General features: G+C 39.5%; 1 protein-coding gene across 1 annotated transcript in view; it reads left to right on the top strand.

Moving 5' to 3' along the window:
- Nucleotides 1-23,855, top strand: part of LOC106087134 (uncharacterized) — a 395,564-nt gene that overhangs the window by 105,375 nt on the left and 266,334 nt on the right. The window lies entirely within an intron of this gene.

The raw sequence follows: 23,855 nt of genomic DNA, 5'->3' as shown, positions 1-23,855 counted from the left end.
AAATATAAAGACCGATCTGCCGATTAAGGGTCGCAATAATTACTCGATTTCGCTGAAATACAAAATAGTGAGTTGATTAAAGCCTCCAAATATCCGGCTCAAATTCATAGTTCAGATCGGTATTTATTTAGATGTAGCTGCCATATAGACCGATATACCGACAAAGGGTCCTAAGCCCATAAAATCTGCATTTATTACCCGATTTCGCTGGCACTTGACAAAGTGGCTTCTATTAAGCCTTCTGTCATCAGGCCAGCATATGGTCCAGATCAGACTATATTTAGAAATAGCTGCCTTATAGATCGCTCTTCCAATTTAGGGTCTTAATCCCATAAAAAGTGGATTTGTTGACCAATTTCGTTGAAAGTGTGACTTGTATGAGTTCTCCATACCTGATCCAAATGTGATCCAGACCAGCCCCCCTTTGTATGGATATGGTAGTGGAGTTGGTATAAAAGAGAATGGTTAATTTGCTCATGATGATGGGTGTTCAAAGATGTGTCAAGTCTTATAACATTAACGAAAAGCCACATTACCTATGAACAAAATGAGATATTGATAGTAAAAAACGGCTTACATACTTCGCCTTTATTAACAACTAGCTGAACGGGGTCCACTCCGCTGCGCCTTCGTTTACAATATATGAAACAAATTTATCCTTTGAGTATTTACTTTCGATATTAAAGAGCAAAAATGCAAATTTTGCCCATGAATATTCCACTAAGGAATAGGGGCAAACTTCTCACATATCAATGAGTGGAGTCCGATTCAAGTTTAAGCTCAATGATAAGGGCCTCCTTTTATAGCCGAGTCCAAACGGCGTACTGCAGTGCGACACCTCTTTAGAGAGAAGTTTTATATGGCATAGTACTTCACAAATGTTTCCAGCATTAGAAGGGGAAAACAACAGCTGAAATTTTTTCTGATGGTCTCGCCAGGATTTTTTTCAGCCGTTCAGCGTCATGGGCGGACATGCTAACATTAGCGCTACGGAGGCCTCCACGGATATTAAATAGCTTTTCGTGATATATCAGCATCGTACTCTACTCTGGAATACCATTTATTTAAACCCATTTATTTAATTTCTGTGAAGTTTTGTCTATAGAAAAATAATTTAGAAGGTTGCGGAGCCAAATTTTTTCTATAGAGATTTTTTATGGAAATTTTCCGTAAATTTTTTTTTTTACTGAAATTTTGCCTATGATAAAATTTTTCCCGGCGAGGGGCCCGGTGAACCTTGATATGTCCCTGGCTGTCATATATATACATATCGTCCAATTTCCACTTCAACAGCTATAGCCAGCGCATTTATGCAGCGATCTCAATAATTTTTATACCCACCACCGAAGGATGGGGGTATATTCATTTTGTCATTCCGTTTGCAACACATCAAAATATCCATTTCCGACCCCATAAAGTATATATATTCTTGATCAGCGTAAAAATCTAAGACGATCTAGACATGTCTGTCCGTCTGTCTGTTGAAATCACGCTACAGTCTTTAAAAATTGAGCTGAAATTTTGCACAGATTCTTTTTTTGTCCATAAGCAGGTTAAGTTCGAAGATGGGCTATATCGGACTATATCTTGATATAGCCCCCATATAGACCGATCCGCCGATTTAGGGTCTTAGGCCCATAAAAGCCACATTTATTATCCAATTTTGCTGAAATTTGATACAGTAAGTTGTGTTCGGCCCTTCGACATACTTTGTCAATTTGGCTCAGATCGGTCCAGATTTGGATATAGCTGCCATATAGACCGATCCTCCGATTTAGGGTCTAAGGCCCATAAAAGCCACATTTATTATCCGATTTCGCTGAAATTTGGGACAGGGATTTGTGTTAGGCCCTTCAACTTCCTTCGTTAATTTGGACCAGATCGGTCCAGATTTGGATATAGCTGCCATATAGACCGATCCTCCGATTTCGGATCTTAGGCCCAAAAAGTCATATTTATTATCCGATTTTGATGAAATTCGAGACAGTGAATTGTGTTAGGCCCATCGACATCCTTCGTCAATTTGGCCCAGATCGGTCGAGATTTGGATATAGCTGCCATATAGACCGATCCTCCGATTTAGGGTCTTAAGCCCATAAAAGCCACATTTATTATCCGATTTTGCTAAAGTTTGGGACAGTGAGTTGTCTTAGACCCTTCGACATCCTTCTTTATTTTGGCCCAGATCGGTTCAGATTTGGATATAGCTGCCATATAGACCGATTTCCTGATTTAAGGTTTTTGACCCATAAAATGCTCATTTATTGTCCGATGTCGCTGAAATTCGGGACAGTGAGTAAAATTAAGCCCCTAAACTTACTTTTACAATATCGCATAGATCGGTCCAGATTTGGATATAGCTGCCATATAGACCGATATCTAGGTTTTAGGTTTTGGGGCCATAAAAGACTCATTTATTGTCTGATGTCGCTGAAATTTGAGACAGTGAGTTTAGTTAAGCCTTTCGACGTCCTTCTTCAATTTTGCCCACATCGGTCTAGATTTGAATATAGCTGCCATATAGACCGATCTCTCGATTTAAGGTTTTGGGCCCATAAAAGAGGCATTTATCGTACGATTTCGCTCAAATTTGGGACAGTGCTTTAAGTTAGGCTCTTCGACATTTTTATGCAACTTGGCCCAAATCAGTCCAGATTTGGATATAGCTGCCATGTAAACCGATATCTCGATTTAAAGTCTTGGCCCCATAAAATTCGCATTTATAATCCGATATCACTGAAATTTGACAAAGTCTTATGTTAGGCTTTTCGACATCCGTGTCGTATATGGTTCAGATCGGTTTATTTTTAGATATATCTACTGTACTTATTAGTATTTGGTCCAAATCGGAACATATTTTAATATAACTGATATGGGACATAAGTTATGAATTTTTCACCGAATTTTGATGAAAGGCGGTTTACATATATACCCGAGGTGGTGGGTATACAAAGTTCGGCCAGGCCGAACTTAATGCCTTTTTACTTGTTTTTTTTTTTTTAATTTTTAACTCTGCAACTAAAACTAACCGTGCAGATTTTGGTCGAAATCGGATCAGATTTAGATAAAGCTTCCATATACATATTTATCTAATTTTGATTAATATTACAATAATGCGGTCATTTGTTAAATGATTCGTAAAAATAATTCCCAAACAACTCTCGGCACTGCTGGTGAATTTCTTAGAAATCGGGTTTGATATATAGGTATCGCCCTATTTTCACTTCCAAAGCCTTTACAAGCACAATATATTGGGTTGCCCAAAAAGTAATTGCGGATTTTTCATATAGTCGGCGTTGACAAATTTTTTCACAGCTTTTGACTCTGTAATTGCATTCTTTCTTCTGTCAGTCATCAGCTGTTACTTTTAGCTTGCTTTAGAAAAAAAGTGTAAAAAAAAGTATATTTGATTAAAGTTTATTCTAAGTTTTATTAAAAATGCAATTACTTTCTTTAAAAAAAAATCGCAATTACTTTTTGGGCAACCCAATAGATATACCTTCCAATTTGACTTATAAGATAGGTGTAGGGTATTATATAGTCGGCAGCGCCCGACTTTTACTTTTCCTTAATCGTGTTCTATTACAAAACAAATTGTCAATTTAAAATTCTATTAAAAACTTTTTTGCAAGTCCATCGGTTTTGCCAAATTTCATTTTATCTGTCTCCTTTACCAAATTTTGCCCTTTGATTTGAAATATTTATATTCGATTTACTTGCTCACAAGCAAGTTACAACCAATTGAATTTTTAACATAGCATATAGTGTATGTGATTTACAACCGCTGTATAACAGTTGAATGAAATCAAAGTAGATATACTCGTACATACATACAAGCATTACTAACTTCCGCACATGCATTCATGGCCATTCACATGTCACATCAATCAACTATCAAATGATATTTAAAATATACACTGAAATCCATGTGAAAACTGTGATTTATGAAAACAACCATCATAGTCACTTCGTTCTGGATGAAATTGAAATCTATCAGCCGCAGGTGATCAATATTGTCCATCATACAATATATCAATATATTGCAAAGAGCATTGCAATAATATTGCAATATTAATGTCTGACATGTACGGGTGCGTCTGTTTACATGGTGGGCAAGAAAGGAACATTTTATGAGTTTTATGAAACAACTTCAAGCTTAATGATATTTTGATGGGATTGACTTGAAATAAGTCTAATAAATATTACTAAACTTTCTCATTTTATTCAAGTTTGATCAGATACGAATGACGTAAGTGTAAATTAAAAATCAGGTTTTACCTTGAGATGTCTCATCAACTTTTCTAACTTCTATCTTGCAAATAATTTTCATAAGAACCGAGCTTATTTGTACATCTACAGTCTATGGTTGTGGGTACCCAGCGTTTCGATTTCTTATAATTTATGGAGGCCACCGTGGCGACGAGATTAGGTTAGGTTGAACGGAGGATGCATATATTAATCCGCCCCATGTCACTATGGACACATACACCCCTAAGCCAGTAATCGGTTTATTGTTCGCTATAAATACAAAAAAAAGTAACCTCGAAAAAGAAAACCTAAGTCAGAAATTTCGTGCTACTTACAAAATCCTTAATTGTTTTCCATGCCCCACACCAAAGTTGGTTCATGTCTGGTATTGTGTCTCCACCTAAGTGCCGGTATCTGTTGGACGCGAAAGCCGGGCAATGACAAAGGAAATGCTCCAATGTCTCATCATCTTCCCCGCATGCCCTACACATGCTATCACTTGCCGCACCGATACATAAGTGAGCTCGTAGTCCTATGTGTCCCGTTATGATACCAATAGCTATACTGACCTCCTTCTTGCTTCCTTTCAGTATTAGCCACGTCTTTTCACGATCTGGTTTCCCCCATTGGATTTTCGGCGTCCTACCGACCGTTTCGCTGTTCCACAGTGTTGCATACGCATTCGTCGCCCATGCTCTTTACTAATACTGCGTCGATCCGAAAGGCTTCGGGTTAACCAAGTTTATTGACGGCAGTCCTCTGGCTTTCACCGCCAAATCATCTGCCCTTTCATTCCCCCTTACTCTGTTATGGTCCCGCACCCAAACAATGCGGATTTTTCCATCCTCAGAGAAGGCGTTAATCTCCTACTTACACTGCAACACTGTTAGTGACCTTCCCGTCCTGGTTGTTATGGCCCTTATGGCAATTTTACTGTCGGTAAAGATGTTCACACTCGACATCCTTGCGTTAGCACCACACAACTTTAAGCATTTCGTGATCGCCCTGATCTCCGGTCAGGCAGTCTAAAACAGATCTCAGTCCCTGGGTTCTCAATGTAAGCCACCAGGCCCACTCTGTCCTCTAGCTTTGATATATCCGTGTAACATGTTCTTCCAGATGGCAATACTAGGGTTCCGTCAATCCAAGACTTTTCCGCTGGCAGCAGTGCCTGGCAATCGGCTTCAAAGTTCATCTCAGGTATCCGATCGAAAACCTTTTTCCTTCCTTGTAGGTTTCCTATCGTCTCCTCGATTCTGCCGCGATGGTATGAGCTGCCCACATCCTCAATCCACTCTCCCATCGCCTTTAGTCTTATAGACGCATTGGCTGCCTCCCACTTAATCTGTATGTCAATGGTCAATGGGATACCTAGAATAGTCTCTAGTGCCCTAGTGGGCGTGGTCCTCCTCGCTCCGCCTATGCCAAGACAACATGTTCTCTGAATCTTTTGTATGGTTCTTATGCTGTATTTTTTCTCCATAGCAGTCCAGCAAACTACTGAGGCGTTGGTAAGTATTGCTCTAATCACGCTCCTGTAGGGCCAGTGGACTATCCTCGAATTCAGGCCCCACTTAGAGCCTACGGCCCATCTACTTAGTACCCAACATCTGTGGGTCTTTTCAGTACGCTCCCGAATGGGACACTTCCAATTCAGTTTCCTTTCCAAGATCACACCAAAGTGTTTGACCTTGTCAGATATCCAAATCGTCTTATTGAGGAAATGTGGTGCGTTCAATTGGTCCACCTTCGTCTTCCTCGTGAACAGGCATATTTCAGTTTTCTCTGGGTTAACATTGAGACCTCTGGGTCTAGCCCAGTCATATGCCATATGCAAGACCATTTCGTCCCTTCTGCATAGCTGGCTCGGATTCTTACTCCTTGGAAGCGTTATAACATCGTCTGCGTAGCAGACAGGCTCAAATCCCTCCTCAGCATCCGTAATAGGTCATTTATGGTGGTCACCCATGGGAGTGGCGATAAATACCCTCTTGTGGCGTGCCTTGTGACACTTTCACCCATATATTTATGCCATGGGACACACAATTTAACCACCTGTTCCTTAGCTTTTGGTTTAACCAGTCTCTAACGACCCGGTCCACCCGGTACTGGATCAGTGTGTCGATCCGCACATTATTAAAAGCCCCCTCGATGGCAATGCATACCACCAGGGTGTACGTTTTGGCATGGAAGGATTCTTCTATTTAAACCCTACACCACTACTGTGGTGCAGGGTGTTATAACTTAGTGAATTAGTTTGTAACACCCAAAAGGAAGAGAGATAGACCCATTGATAAGTATACCGATCGATCCAGAATCACTTGCGATTTAGCTATGTCCGTCTGGCTGTCTGTCCGTCTGTCTTCATGACAGACGACTACAGGTCGCAATTTTCATCCGATCGTCTTCAATTTTGGTACAGGCATGTTTTTCGGCCTAGAGACGAAGCCTATTGAAATTGGAAAAAATCGGATCAGATCTGGATATAGCTCCCATATATATGTCTGATTTGCAATAATAATGCAATAAAAAAGTCATTTGTTAACCGATTCTCTCGAAATTTCGTAGGACGGATGTTCTTATGACTCTCGACATTACTGGTTATTGAAATCGGTTCAGATCTAGATATAGCTCTCATATATATATATATATATATATATTTATATATATACAGGGTGGCTGATGAATATTGCTACAATGATGAATATTGCTACATTTTTTTTTCGGTGTATGGAATACATTTTTCTTTTATTCATGTTAAATTAAATTATTAAATTAATTATTAAATTATTATTAATTAAATTAATTAATTAATTAATTAAATTAATTATTAAATTATTATTATTAAATAGAAAAAAAGTTATTACATTTTTTTTTGGTAGCGGCTTTCATCAGCCACCCTGTATATATATATATATATATATATATATATATATATATATATATATATATATATATATATATATATATATATATATATATAGCCCGATTTTCACTCCTAGAGCCATTGCAAGCTCATTTATTGATCAATCTTCCCAAAATTTTGTACAACACCTTCCTCGACGACTACCACAATATCTGAGAAGTTTGCTTGAATTCGGTTCAGATTTGGATATAGCACCCATCCATATTTTCGCCTTGTTCGACGACTTCCACATTATCTAAGAAGTTTCCTCGAAATCGGTTCAGAATTAGATAAAGCTCCTCTAATATGTTTGTCAGATTTTGGGAAATTTCGGATAATGTTGTCATTTGTCATTCGTAGTTATTACGGTTTGTGCATATTTTCTCGCCGACGTCGATCGTGTAGGGTCGGTAAGTGTAGGATATTAAACAGTCGGCACCGCCCAACTTTTGTCCTTCCTAACTGGCTTATGCACAACCTCGTGCAGGGCGGACTCCACCGACCTTCCCTTGACATAGACATGCTGTTAGTATTTGAGCAGTTCACTGGATGTCTTACTCTTCATTATGCTATCCACAATACGTTCCATTATGCTATCCACAATGGTTTTGAGTAGAAAGGACGTTAAGTTTAAGGGTCTGTAGGCCTTTGTTGTCGTATAACTTACCTAGCCGGGCTTGGGTATAAATACTACCCTTGCCTCCTGCCAGACTTTCGGTCTATATGCAAGTCCTAGGTACGCTGTGAAAATATTGGCCAGATGAGGTGCTACGTAGACTGCCTTTTTCTGTAGTAATATAATATTCCATCAGGTCCGGGTGACTGAGGTGGCTTGAAGCTCCACAAGGATTCCTTCACCATAAATTCTGTAACTATAAACCTCTGATCAACATCATTATTCCAAGATTGCGGTGTCTCCGTGAGTCCCGTCGTATCCTGTGGAAAATGGGATTTCATAAAAGTCTCAACATGTCTCCTTTGTCTCTTCTCTCACTCCCATGACGTCTACTAAAGAGAGAAACTTTTTCATATTATCATCTTGGCGGCGTCATTAACACTATCGACCTGTTTGCAGAAAAGTTTTCGGGAGTCGCGTTTTTCCACTCTGGTAATCTTCTTGTATTCCTTGAGCCGTGTGTAATACACATCCTAATATTCGTGTTCTGTAATAAAGCCTGCGGACCTCTTTCCCAATTTTGCGAATCTCTCCGGTCTTTCAGGGTTTTTCTTTGCAGAAAAGCTTTCGGGAGTCACGTTTTGCCACTCTGGTAATCTTCTTGTATTCCTTGAGGCTGCGGACCACTTTCCCAATTTTGCAAATCTCTCTGGTCTTGCAGGGTTTTTCTTGGGCTGATTTCCTTTTTCGCAGAGGACAACTATCTTCGAAGGACCTCACCAGTGCTGTCGTAATTCAGTGGACATTTTCGTCAATCTCTTCTATGCTTGGACAATTTTTTCCAGTTGGTCCTCAACTATTATCGGACTCGGCGCTGGCCGTGCTATTGCAAGCCTAACGTAGCCATGGTCAGAGAAAGTCTGTTCCACGGAGACCCTCCAATTCTGAACCTAATCGATTAGAATTTCCGAACATATCGTCACATCTAATACCTCCTCCCTAATCCTATTAACAAAGGTAGCGGTGTTACCCATATTAAATGTTATTAGGTCGTTAGTATTCAAGAACTCTGCCAGGGCTAGGCCCCGCTTATTAGTGTTGGTACTACCCCACGAAATGTGGTGAGAGTTCGCATCGCACCCTATTAGGATCTCGTTTCCTGTCTGTTTTGCTTTCCTCACCAGCAGTTGCAGATCCGACGTGGGTGGCGGTGTCGGAGAGTCGAAAAGCAGATAAAGTGATGCCAACTATGCTCCACCGTCTCCCTGTCTCACCCCTGTTGCATCCGACGTTGACGCAGAGGTTACCATGTCAAAAAAATTTCAGCGGCGTTTATCCGTTCTTAGTGCTGGCGAAATTTGTGAGGAACTAAGCCATGTAAAAACTTCTCCCCAAAGAGGTGTCGCACTGCGGCACACTATTCAGACTCGGCTTTAAAAGGGGGGCCGCTTATCATTGAGCTTAAAGACTTGAATCATTGATATGTGAAAAGTTTTGCCCTGTTCCTTAATGGAATGTTCATGGACAAATTTGCATATTTTTTCATCAACAAATTTAAGGATTTGTTGTCCATTTCTTTCCACTTCGTTCAACAACATTTTTAAGATTAAATAATTTAAAGTTTTTTTCGTGCCCGCTATTATGTGACAAATCAAAAGGAATGAACTTAAAATGCTACCTCAACAGAAATCGTTTTACACATTCGAACATTTGCAATGGCAGCAACTGTCATGGAATCCTTCTATATCCTTTTCCCCATCATACTAACACATACATATATATATTCCCACACTTCGTTGTCAAACGCCACAAACACGGGTTTTTTGGCACAATTTTGTGTGATAGGGTATAAATCAAACAAAAACAAAAAATCCGATTGGTTCTTCTCGATAGTGCAGTGGGTGGGCTATTGCGTGTGATCCCTGCGAGCCACATACATGCATACTGTATGCCACTGTATAGTTATGAACACAAATGACACTTGCCGCTATAGAAAATGCATACAAAACTGCAGAGGCTCAATAAAAATGTGCCTTGTTGCAAAAAATCGGAAAAAAAGAAATGCATGAGTACAATTCTGCGGCAATAACCCGAAGACCTTCTTTTGCATGCAAAAAAAAATGCATCGAATATATTGCCGCTGAGTGCCATTGGTCTGCAGTGGAGCAATAATAAAATTTTATTATCTGGGAAGAATATAAAGCAATGGTGTCACTATTCAGCATGAGTATATCCGATAATAATTTTCATTTCGTTGATTGTGAAGTATAAATTTTAAATCGAATTATTTGCTTTTCATTTCATCGCATAATGGAGGAGTGGCTAAGAGAATGTGCAATTATGAATATGGTTCTAAAAATAAATGGAAGAGTGCTGTATAAGAATAAAGTGGGTTTACATATTCTTGTAATAACCATTCTAGAATTGATTGAAACCCTAATCAAATGATGGAAATGGCACAACTACGAATTAAAATTAAAATAAAACCAGTAAGGAAGGGCAAAAGTCGGGCGGTGCCGACTGTATACTACTCTACACCTACCCTATAAGTACAATGTGAGAGCTATATCCATTTCTGAACCAATTTTGATCGACCTCCGCGAGAAAATATGTTCAAACTGTAATAACTACGGTTGATAAATGACAACACTATTGGAAATTGCCCAAAATCTGACAAACATATATATAGGAGCAATATCTAATACTGAACCCATTTCAAGCAAACTTCTCAGATAGTGCGGAAGTCGTCGAGAAAGGCGTTGTACAAAGTTTTGGAAAAATTGGTTAATAAATACGATTGCAATGGTTCTAGGAGTGAAAATCGGGCGATATATATAAATGAGAGCTATATCTAAATCTGAACCGATTTCTACGAAATTCACCAGCAATGTCGAGAGTCTTAAAAAAATTCGTCCCGCCAAATTTCAAGAGAATCGGTTAACAAATGACCTTTTTATTACATTATTACTGCAAATCGGACGAACATATATATGGGAGCTATATCCAAATCTGATCCGATTTTTTCCAATTTAAGTAGGCTTTGTCTCTACGCCGAAAAACATGCCTGTACCAAATTAGAAGAAAATCGGATGAAAATTGCGACCTGTAGTTTGAACACAAATTAACATGGACAGACAGAAAGACAGACGAACAGGCAGACAGACATAGCTAAATCGAATCAGAAAGTGATTCTGGATCGATCAATGGATCTATCTCTCTTCCTTTTGGGTGTAACAAACTAGTTCACTAAATTATATTACCCTGTACCATAGTAGTGGTGTAGGATATAACAAGTAAGAGCGTGCTAAGTTCGGCCTGGCCGAATCTTATATACCCTCCACCATGGATCGCATTTGTCGAGTTCTATGCGCTGTATCTCTTTTTAGGCAAACAAAGAGTAATGAATAAGAACTGTTGTGCTATTTGAGCCATATTAAATTATAGTCTGATTCGGACCATAAATGAATGCTGAACATTGTAGAAGTCTTTCTGTTATAGTTCAGTTCTTTCGGATAAAAAGCAAAATCGGAAGATAGGTTTATATGGGAGCTGTATCAAGCTATTGATCGATTCAGACCATATAAGATACGTATGTTGAAGGTCATGAGAGAAGCCGTTGTTAAACAATTTCTGCCAAATCGGAAAAGAATTGCGCCCTCTAGAGGCTCAAAAATTCAAGATCCCAGATCCGGTTTATATGGCAGCTATATCAGGTTATGTAGCGATTTGCGCCATACTTAGTTATTGGAAGTCATATCAAAACACCTTATGCAAAATTTTAGTCAAATCGGATGAGAATTGCGCGATCCATTGGCTCAAGAAGTCAAGATCAAAACTCGGTTAATATGGCAGCTATATCCGGTTATGATCCGAATTTGATCAAACTCAGCACAGTTGTTGGAAGTCATAGTAAAATACCTCATGCAAAATTACAGCCAAGTCGGATAAGAGTTGCGCCTTCTAAAAGCTCAAGAAGTCAAGACCCAAGATCGGTTTATATGGCAGCTATATCAGGTTATGAACCGATTTTGACCAAACTCAGCACAGTTGTTGGAAGTCATAGTAAAATACCTCATGCAAAATTACAGCCAAGTCGGATAAGAGTTGCGCCTTCTAAAAGCTCAAGAAGTCAAGACCCAAGATCGGTTTATATGGCAGCTATATCAGGTTATGAACCGATTTTGACCAAACTCAGCACAGTTGTTGGAAGTCATAATAAAACATCTCATACAAAATTAGAGCCAAATCGGATAAGAGTTGCGCCCTCTAAAAGCTCAAGAAGTCAAGATCCAAGATCGGTGTATATGGCTATATCAAAACATGGACCGATTTGGCCCATTTACAATCCCAACCGACCTACACAAATATGAAGTATTTGTGCTAAATTTCGAGCGGCTAGCTTTGCTCCTTCAAAAGTTAGCGTGCTTTCGACAGACAGACGGACGGACAGACGCACGGATGGACAGACAGACGGACAGACAGATGGACGGACATAGCTAGCTCGACTTAAAATGTCACGTCGATCAAGAATATATATTCTTTATGGGGTCTTAGACGCATATTTCAAGATGTTACAAACAGAATGACGAAATTAGTATACCTATATCCAATGGTGGAGGGTATAAAAAAAACGAGTAAAAGCGCGCTAAGTTCGGCCGCGCCGAATCTTATATACCCTCAACCACAGTAGTTCATAGATCATTTGCCAAGCAAACAAAGGATAATTGATAAGAGTTGCTATGCTACTAAAGCTATATAGGATTATGAACCGATGCAGGCCATACTTGGCTTGGATATTGGAGACCATGGTAGATACCCTTGTGCAAAATTTCAGCCAAATCGGATGAGAATTACGCCCTCTACTGATTCAAGAAGTATAATCGGGAGATGGTTTTATATGGGAGCTACATCAGGTTATGGATCGATTCTGATTCTACTTGCCACGTATGTTAGAAGTCATATAACAGGTCACAAATTTCAGCCAAATCGAATAAGAATTATCACCTGTAGGGCATCAAGAAATATAATCAGGAGATCGATTTATATGGAAGCTACTAGTTGGACAGGCCCGCTCCGCTGCGCCTTCTTTCACTCATTTATTTTGTATGTGGCCTATACTGACACGGTCAGAAAATAAGTCTTGTTTAGGGGTGCTGGTACTTCCTTTCTGATATTTCGCCCCAAAGTGGATATCATATCGGTTTTCTAATTCCAAAAACCTTTCATTTGAGACTTATGTTGCTATGGTCGGTAAATATGTCCAGTATGGAGGTATTTTTGGGGGTAAGGTGGACCCCCATATATCAGATTCGTGCTCCAGTCTCAAATACCTCTAATTTAAGCCCCATATTATCATTAAAAAAAATTAATAAGTTTAAATTTCCATTTGGCGGACCTTGGAGGGGGCTCGGCCCCATATCCCACCCTAAATAAGGTTACCAAATTTCTGTTTTTCAAATGTGGCGTTTTTGAAATTAGCGTAAGGGGAGGGTCCGCCCATTAATGTTTGGATGTTAGATCTGTTTCATTCTCTTGTGGATAAGTGGATATCCGATTCATATTCTACTCCCAAAAACCGCATTTGAGCTACATATAGCTATGGTTGGTATATATGTGTGGTTTAGGGGGAGTTTATGAGGTGAGGCGTCCCTAGCACTTGGCCATAAAACAGTGTCAGATTTGAGCCCTTTTTTGCCATGTTCTACAAATATGTCCAGTGTCGGGTGGGGCGGCCACCCATGTACTAAACCCTGAAAACATATCAGCATCGTGCTCTGCTCTCAAATTTCTTTTATTTGAGCCATTTACGGAGTGAGACGACCACCAAACACTTGGCATCCAAATTGGATATCAAATTCCTTTTCTACTATCGAATACCAATTATTTATTGCCATAGTAGGCAAACATTGCCGGTTTGAAGGAAGTTAAGTTAAGGTGACAGTCATGAAATAATATCAGCATCATGCTAGAGCACGATTTTGTTCGAGTTCCATATTGCCAAGTATTTTGCAACGCTAAGAAGGAGACGTGGTAGACCCATTCATAAGTATACCGATCAACTCAGAAATCGTTCAGAATTCCTTCCGAACTGGTGGAAGAAAAATTAAAAAAAAACAACTAAAAGCGTGCTAAGTTCGGCCGGGCCGAATCTTACATACCCTCCACCATGGATCGCATTTGCCGAGTTCTTCTCCCGGCATCTCTTCTTAGGCAAAAAATGATATAAGAAAAGATTTGCTCTGCTATTATTATATTATTACATGTTGGAGACCTGTGTAAAATGTCAGCCAATTCGAATAAGAATTGCGAGAGATCGATTTATATGGGAGCTGTGTCCGGCTATAGACCGATTCAGATCATAATAAATACGTATGTTGATGGCCATGAGAGGATTCGTAGTACATAATTTCAGGCAAATCGGATAATAATTGCGACCTCTAGAGGCTCAAAAAGTCTAGATCCCAAATCGGTTTATATGTCAGCTATATCAGGTTATGGACCGATTTGAACCATACTTGGCTAGGTTGTTGGATATCATAACAAAACACGTCGTGCAAAATTTCATTCCAATCGGATAAGAATTGCGTACTCTAGAGGCTCAAGAAGTTAAGACCCAAGATCGGTTTATATGGCAGCTATATCAAAACATGGACCGATATGGCCCATTTACAATACCAACCGACCTTCACTAATAAAACTATATTTGTGCACAATTTCAAGCGGCTAGCTTTACTCTTTCGGAAGTTAGCGTGCTTTCTTCAGACAGACGGACGGACGTACGGAGAGACAGACGGATATGGATAGATCGACATAAAATGTCGCGACGATCAAGAATATAAATACTTTATGGGGTCTCAGACGAATATTTCGAGTAGTTACAAACAGAATGACGAAATTAGTATACCCCCCATCTTATGGTGGAGGGTATAAAAACATACGAAAAGGCAGTCAGAAATCGTTCAGAATTCTTTCAGAACTATTAGAACAAAAATTCGTTCAGACAAACAGTGCAGAAATCGATCAGAATGCTTTCCGAACTGGCGGAAGAAAAATCCCATAAGAGAAGGCGGTCAGAAATCGCACAGAATTCTTTCAGAACTGTCGGAACGAAAATTCACTCAGAATTTCGAACAGAATTCGGTATGATCTTGTCGGAAGACTTTGTTCAGATTTGTCTGACATCAGATATGTGGTTTGCTGGGTTTGCCATCGTCGCCATACAGCTCGTGGTTCATACTCGTGGTTTTACGAAGAATTTTTCTCTCAAATACTCCAAGCACTGGCTCATCTGCTGTCCCAAGTACCCGGAGGCGGCACGCTGATAATTTGTATGCATCAGCTTGTCTGCGCAATTTTTCTAAAAGAACACATACCCGATGATTGGAACCTCAGCATACTATGTCCCGAACACAGGAAAGGAGACAAGACGGAATGTGCCAACTACAGAGGAATACGTATCCTCCCCATCGCATACAAGATAGTCTCGAGCGTACTGTGTGGAAGATTAAAACCTAAAGTCAATGAGATAATTGGGCCAAATCGTACTATAATTAGTCATAGCTGCCATATAGACCTTTCTGGTGATTTAGGGTTTTAAGCCCGCAAATGCCGCATTTTTGGTCCGATTTTTCTGAAATTTAAACATAAAGTTGTATTAGTGTCACCGATATTCATACAGAATATGACCCTTATCGGTATTTGCATATAGCTGCCATATAGACCGATATGCCGGTTTAGGGTCTTAAGCCTGTAAAAGGCGCATTTATTATCCAATTTCGATGAAATTGGAAACAGTCAGTTGTTTTAGGCCTCTCGACAACTGTGTCACAATTGTTTAAGTCGGACCCTATTAAGATATTGCTGTCATATAGACAAATCTGCTATTTTACGGTCTCAAGTAAGTAGTTTTAGGCCACCCTCTATCCGATCCAAATATGGTAAAGATAAGACTAATATTTAGATATAGCTATCATATAGACCGATGTGTCGATTGAATTTCGAAATACAAAATTCAACAGTGACTTATATCTATTAGCCCACTCAATATCCGTGTCGAATTTGGGTGCATAAGCTATCCAATTTTCACCGGATTGTGCCGAAAGGGGGTTTTCACATATACCCGAGGTGGTGGGTATCCAAAGTTCGGCCCGGCCGAACTTAATGTCTTTTAACTTGTTCGTTTTAACTTATTTCTTGTTTGTCTTGAAATTCCAAGCCCATTTAGCCATGTTCGTCCGTCTGTCGAAGCAAGTTAACTTTCGAACAAGTGAAACTAGGCTCTTGAAATGTTGCGCAAATACTTATAATTAGTGCAAGCCGGTTAGGACTATAAACGATCCAAATCGATCAATGCTAAGATCTATTAGATCTTATCTTATATATAACATGAATTTGTGTTTGTTTGTTTGTTTAGTATAGTCTCAAAAACGGCTGAACCGATTACCTTGAAATTTTCACAGATTGTGTAGATTGGTCTGGAAGGAAACATAGACTATATATTTTTTTTGATTTCGAAGGGGGGCGGACCCTTCCCCTTACCTCAAAAGTACTACCCAAAAAAGAAGTGAACCGATCGGGACAATATGGTACTCAAATGAAAGTTATTACGAATTTCATATTAAAAATTGGGTTGACGTAACTGGGGGGCCGCTCCCCAAAAACCCCTTAAATATGTTTTTTGGACGACTATGACAATATGGGACTCAAATGAAAGGTATTCGGGAGTAGATTGCGAATGTGGTCAAGAAGGAGAAATAGGCTGTATAATTTGTTGCTTTCGAAAGGGGGCGGACCCTCTCCAGTTACCCAAAAATTCCTCCCAAAATCAAAAGTGGACCGATCGGGACAATATGGGTATCAAATAAAAGGTATTGGAAAAGGGAGTACGAAAATGGTTTTCAAATTTGGGCCTAAATACTTGTTGGGACACCCAACTCCAAAATTTCCCCAAACAGAAGTTGATATCCACATTTGAGCCGAAATGTCTGAGTGCCATCCCACCCCTAAAAAATACTTCTCATTACCCTAATTTTTAAAAACACCAGATCTCGGAGATTGGTAATGCGATTCGTTCGATTTTTTTTTTTTGCACTCTCACAGTCAAAACAAAACATCGTTTCTATTGTTGGGTGCCTCGGGGGCCGTCCAAAACCCGTCAAATGGGTATATACATCAATCACGACAATATAGAGCTCATACGGAAGATGCTTGAGAGAAAAAAAAAGACGAATTTGATATCCAATTGAAGAGTCATGTGTTTGGGGAACTGAAAACACCTCCCTATTATATATTTGATGTTTAAATTGATTGATTTTTGGGAAAATGTATGCTCATTTTTGGGACAAAGTCCCTGGGATCCACCCCACCCTCAAACAGAATTTATTTACCACTCATGCCACTATGGGGTTCATATCAAATTTATTTGAAAGTAGAGCTCCTTGCATTATAGGGATCATATAAAATATATTTGAAAATAGAGCACGAACCGTATAATTACATTAAGGGCCAAGTGTCTCTCTTAAACGGAAATATTTACCAATAGGATAATATACAGAAAGGTATTTAGGAGTGGTGTAAAAATTTACCCAGGAACCGAGAAGGCGAACACTTCTCACACATCAATGAAAGCTTTCCGATTGATGTTTAAACACAATGATAAGGGTTTTTTTTATAGCCGAGTCCGAAAGGCGTGCCGCAACATCTCTTTGGGGAGCATTTTTTACATGGCATATTTTGCCAGCATTAAGAAGGGACCACCACAGCTTTAAATTTTGTCCGATGTCATCGCCAGGATTTTAACCCAGGCGTTCAGCGTTATAAGCGGACATTGGCTACAGTGGCATGAATACGATATACGCATTCAGGGCGAGGTGTCCCAACCCTAAAAAGATATTAGACAGTTAAAGAAGACGCAGCGGAGCGGGCCCGGTTCGGCTAGTCTCCCATATAAACTTATCTGTCGATTATAACTCGTGATGCTCTAAGGGACGCAATTCTAATCCGATTTGGCTGCAATTTTGCCCTTGATAGCTTGTTTTGACTTCCAACAACTGTGTCAAGTATTGTTCAAATCTGGACATTACATGCCATAGCTGCCATATAAACCGATCTCCCGATTTAACTTCTGGAGCCTCTAGGAGCCGCAATTTTTATCCGAATTTTTGATTTGATTTGACCACCCAACAATTGTGCGAAGTATGGAACAAATCGGCCTATTACTTTATACAGCTCTTATTTAAACCACTCGTTATTTGACTTCTTGAGCCTCTCCAGTGCGCAAATATTACCCGATTAGGTTGAAATTTTTCTTGTAGAACTTTGTTTCGATTTCCAAAATACATGTTACGTATGATCAAAATCGGTTTATAACTTGATAAAGCGCCTATATAAACCGATCGCCTGATTTGATTTTTTGAGCTTCTAGTGGACGTACGTAATAATCATCAGATTTGGCGGAAATTTTGAAAGTGCTATTTTTTTTCCATAACTCGATAGAACTCCAATATATTTGAAAAAGTTATTCAAAGAACTTATGCCATACTATCAATGGTAGAGGATATATAACATTCGGGCTGGCCTTTTTCCTACGGAATACACTTTTCAGCTTATTCTATTTTCCTGATATCTCCCCATTGTTAGGCTGCAGCACACCATTCGAACTCGGCTTTAAAAAGGAGATTTCTTAAGATGGAGCCTAATATTAATAACAGCTAGCATTCCCCTCATAAAGTTACCCATCGCCGTAATGACTTTTCTTCGCTGAATGTACTTTCTTAGAATATTATGTCATATATTTTCTTCACGTTAGAACATTGTCTTCTTTATTCAACCCTTTAATGCATATTTATGATTATTTTTTAAAACATATGGGACCCACATATGTTACTCAAATATTTTGTATGCAAAAAAAACGCAGAAATAAACATTATTGGAGTCAGTCTATTTAAAAGATAACATCAACGAGATTCCTGCCTCTTTTATCCAGGCTTTTTATTGACTATATATTGGGTTGCCCAAAAAGTAATTGCGGATTTTTTAAAAGAAAGTAAATGCATTTTTAATAAGACTTAGAATGCACTTTAATCAAATATAATTTTTTTACACTATTTTTCTAAAGCAAGCTAAAAGTAACAGCTGATAACTGACAGAAGAAAGAATGCAATTACAGAGTCACAAGCTGTGAAAAAATTTGTCAACGCCGACTATATGAAAAATCCGCAATTACTTTTTGGACAACCCAATACATACATATGTATTTCGTTTACACTCACTTTTTTCCCGCTTTAATGTGTGCTTAAATTACATTTTTAAAAAATATATTGACATATGCGTGTTATAACATTTGTTGTTTGAAGCACCATCATCACCAGCATAACCGCAGGGCTAAGGCAAAACATCAGGCAGGACATCGTTGAGCAGAGCAAACACTCCATTATAACCGGCCAAAGTCCCAAAGCAGTTAGCTGGTTTTGTTAATGTGTCGTGTCATCGGGTTTACTGGGATTAGGCTTGGGGTCGAGTCACAGGACTGGGACATACAAAATAGCATCGTTTAATGTTGTATTGACAGAAAACAACAAAAAAAGCAAACAAACAGAGGAAGTGATGAAAAAAGAAAGTTCGACAAAGTCGATATTGGGGTACCCTATTTACTCCGGGGTTTTATTTATTTATCAGGTGGATCAGGGACTAGTTAAAATTTCCATTAACATTAATGTATTTAAATATGGATACATAGGACCATACCTCTTCTGAAGGTCACAACCATGAAACTAAGAAATATTCTTGGAAGATAATGATAAAAGAACAATAAAGCAGCAGTAGCCGATAGCTTGCCTGATGAACTATCGTAAATATATTTTGAAGTATTACAATCGACAATTGGCATAAATATTTTCTCGGAGAAACATTATTTCCATGGAGATCGTATTTCTGAACACAAAAATTGCGCTCGAATGCCGTAGTTCTCTCAACGAGATGGCTGAACAGTTCAAAATGCACCTGTTCTGGGTGCCGGACCACTGAGATAACTCAGGGACGAGCTTTCGAGACTAGGAACTATCTTATACATTCCAGGGAAACTGGAATCTGTGAGTATGCCCTTAGCGACATGTAAGCTAAGTTTTCAAGATCGAGGCCGAAGGGCAACGAATGATATATGGCCACACAGAGGGGGCTGTTAGCATTCCAAAACTACGTTGCCTAATCTAGACTTGGAGAGTTTTGCCGCTTTCCTGTCATTGGCTAGAACAAATGTCTCAGTCATTGTGTCCGTCATGACAGGTGATTGTCTAATCGGAAAATATGCTGACAGACTGAAGGTTGCCAGCAACGACTTTTGCAGAAGCTGTGAGGACATCGAAGAAGAAGAGACTATAGAACACCCTATGTGTGTGTGTTCCGCACTAGCAGTCAGAAGGAGTTCCACTTTTCATTCTCATTTCTTTGAAAACCTGGCTGATTTAGCGGATGTGAACATACGTAAGTTGTTGGGCTTTTTTAAGCGATCTGTATGTGGAACCATACCAGGAGGCAACTTCATTCTTCTGTTTCTTTGATATCACAATGGACGATAATGTCTAAGTGAATCTGATGGCAGACTGCCACTTAAACCTAACTTAACCTATTACAATCCATTATTCCATCTGGGACTTGAACAAAAACCCCTTCCTATACCGAATTCGTAGTTAGGATACAATGAAACTGGCATTTCTTTCACCCTCTTCCTAGAATGCTGGTACATTGTATAAGACTGCGGGAAACCTAAGACATGCAGTATTTCTACAGAACTATATACTAACCTTTAACCCCAATTAATCTTCCATGAAAACAAGTGAAAAGGCGTTGAGTTCGGCCGGGCCGAACTTTGGATGCCCACCACCTCGAGTATATATGTAAACCACCTTTCGTCATAATCCGGTGAAAAATACATAATTTATGACCCCATATTGGTCTGTTGGGTAGCTACATCCAAATATAGACCGATCTGAACCATATACGACACGGATGTCGAAAAGCCTAACACTACTCACTGTCCCAATGGTGAGGTCAGATTAGGTTAGGTTAGGTTGAAAAGAGGGTTCAGATATTAGTTCGCCCCTTGCCACTATGGACATACACCTAAGCCAGTAATCATCTTGGGTTCCGTCAATCCAAGACTGTGCTGATGGCAACAGTGCCTCGGACTCGACTTCAAGGTTCATGTCTGGTATCCGATCGGAAACCTCTTGCCTTCCTTCCAGTTATCCTATCGTCGCCTCGATTATATCGCGATGGTATAAGCTACTCCCATTCTCAATCTATTGTCCCATCACCTTAAGTCTGGTAATATCAGTGGCTTCCTCACACTCAATCTGTATTTCAATGGGTCGGATATCTAGAATAGTCTCCAGTGCCCTAGTGAGCGTGGTCCTCATCGCTCCGCCTATGCCAAGACAACATGTTCTCTGAACCTGTTGTATGGTCCTTATATTGCACTTTTTCTGCATAGCTTTCCACCAAACTACTGAGGTGTAAGTAAGTACTGGTCTAATCACGGGTTGTCGAAGGGCAAAATTTTGGCGACATCGGACAATTAAAGCGCCTTTTATGGGTCCAAAACCATAAATAGAGAGATCGGTCTATATGGCAACTGGACCGATCTGAGCCAAATTGCAGAAGGATGCCGAAAGGCCTAACACAACTCACTGTCCCAAAATTTCAGCAAAATCGGATAATGAATGTGGCTTTTTTGGGCCTAAGACCCTTAATCGACAGATCGGTCTTTATGGGGACTATGTCAAGATATAGTCCGATATAGCCCATCTTCGAACTTAACTTGCTTATGGATAAAAAAAGAACCTGTGCAAAGTTTTAGCTCAATATCTCTATTTTTAAAGACTGTGGCGTGAATTCAACAGACAGACGGTCAGACGAACTGACATGGCTAGATCGTCTTAGATTTTTACGTCGATCAAGAATATATCTTCTTCTTATATATAGAAATAAATTTGTTTTTGTTATAGGTTTGTTTGTTTGTGTGTTCCTTATACACTCAGACACGGCTGAACCGATTTTCTTGAAATTTTCACTGATGATGTATAATGGTCCCGTGTTTAAAATAGGGTACTAAATTTTTTGATACCTGAAGGGGGAGCGGACCCTTCCCCTTACCCTAATTTTCAGCAACGCCAGATCTCGGAGATAGGTGGTGCGAAATGTTGTGTTATCTCTAATAGTAACCTACAAGCAAAAATTTGGTATCCAAATTTCGGATGGGGTACCTAGGGTGGGTGCCACACCCGAAAACCTACCAAACATATATTTAGACCAATCACGACAATATAGGACTCAAATGAAAGTATTTAGGATAAGAAAACGTATCTAATATCCAATTGTCGGACCAAGTGCTAGGGGGACCACCTCAAGCCACAAAACACCCCTAAATCGGACATATTTACCTACCATAGCAATTTGGGATTCAAATTAAAGGTATTTGCGATTAGAATACGAATCTGATATCCAAATGTGGGACCACTTTCTGGGGACCCACCCCTTTCCCAAAACACCCCCCAAGCAGGACTATCCAAATGTGGGACCAAGTGTTTGAGGGCCCGCCCATCCCCGAGAACATGGGGCTCAAATGAACGGTCTTTGGAAGTAAAGCACGAATCTGATATCAATATTCGGGAAAAGTGTCTGTAGGGCCATCCCACCCCCATAACACCACCCAAATAGGAAGTATTTGCTGACCATTGCAATATGAGGCTCAAAAAATAGGTATTTTAGAGTATAACACTAATCTGATATATATTTTCAAAGCCAAGTCACTGAGTGGCCGCCCCATCCCCCAAACCGGTCATGTTTGCCGTCTATGGAAAATGGAGCTCAAACGAAGGGTATTTGGGAGTAGACCATGAATCTGACATCAACATTCAGGACCAACTGTCTAGGGGACATCCCACCACCATAACAACCTCCAAGTAGGACGTATTTGCTCACCAAGACAATTTGGGTCTTTAAGACTGTGGAGCTCGTTATTCATCAAGACAATTTCGTTCTTCATGACTGTGGAGCTCGTTATTCATAGTTTTTAGGGCCCAAACCCCATACCGGACATATTTGCTGGCTTTTTCAATAAGGGGTTTAAGTGAATGTTATTTGAGATTAGAAAACGAATTTGACATCCAATATTAAGGCCATTAGCAATATGGGGTTCAAATATATGAGAATGGAGCACTTTGTTGATATATTTTCAGGGCTTAGTGATGGGGGGATCATCCCACCCCCCAAAACACCACTAAATCGGGTATATTTACCGACCATATCAATGTGGGGCTTAAATGAAAGGTACTGGAGGGCAGAGCAAGAATTGATACTAACTTTCGGGACCAATTTTCTGGGGGTCTACCCATTTCCCAAAATAACAGCTATTTTTTACTGACTATCGCAATATGGGGCTCAAAGAAAGGCATTAGGGAGTAGAATACGAATTTGATATCCAAATGTAGGACCATGTATTTAGGGCATCAACCCTTCCCCAAAACACCCCCCAAAGGGTAAAAATTTTTCGACCATACCAATATGTGGCTCAAATGAAAGGTATTTGAGATTAGAAAACGAATTTGGTAACCAATTTTGGGACCATGTGGTTGGGGGGACGCCTCATCCGTGGGGTTTAAATAAATGGTACTTGAGAGAAGAGCACGAAGCTGATATTTATCAGGGCCAAGTGTCTGGGAGACCGCCTCACCCCCGAAAACACCCCTAAATCATACATCAAGAGAATATCGGACTGAAATAAAGTATTTTAGGAATGGAGTACACCTTAAATACAAACTTAAATTCGTAGACCAATAGAGATCATATGGAATTCATATACTGACACTTATATTGTTAAACTGTTTGTCAAGCGATATACTATTTTCGTAGCATGGTATTTCACTAAAAGCTCTTTAATTATCGAAAATAAATATTCCAAGGAAAATTTTGTTCCATATAAAGTAAAAGAGGGCGCAGCGGAGCGGGCCCGTTACAGCTAGTACAAGAATTAATACTTTATAGGGTCGGAAATGGATATTTCCATGTTTGCAAACGGAATGACAGTAT

Source organism: Stomoxys calcitrans, chromosome 4 (assembly GCF_963082655.1).
Source record: "Stomoxys calcitrans chromosome 4, idStoCalc2.1, whole genome shotgun sequence".
Lineage (NCBI taxonomy): Eukaryota > Metazoa > Arthropoda > Insecta > Diptera > Muscidae > Stomoxys > Stomoxys calcitrans.
The sequence above is the reverse complement of the archived record's forward strand: the minus strand, read 5'-3'. Positions and strand labels throughout refer to the sequence as shown.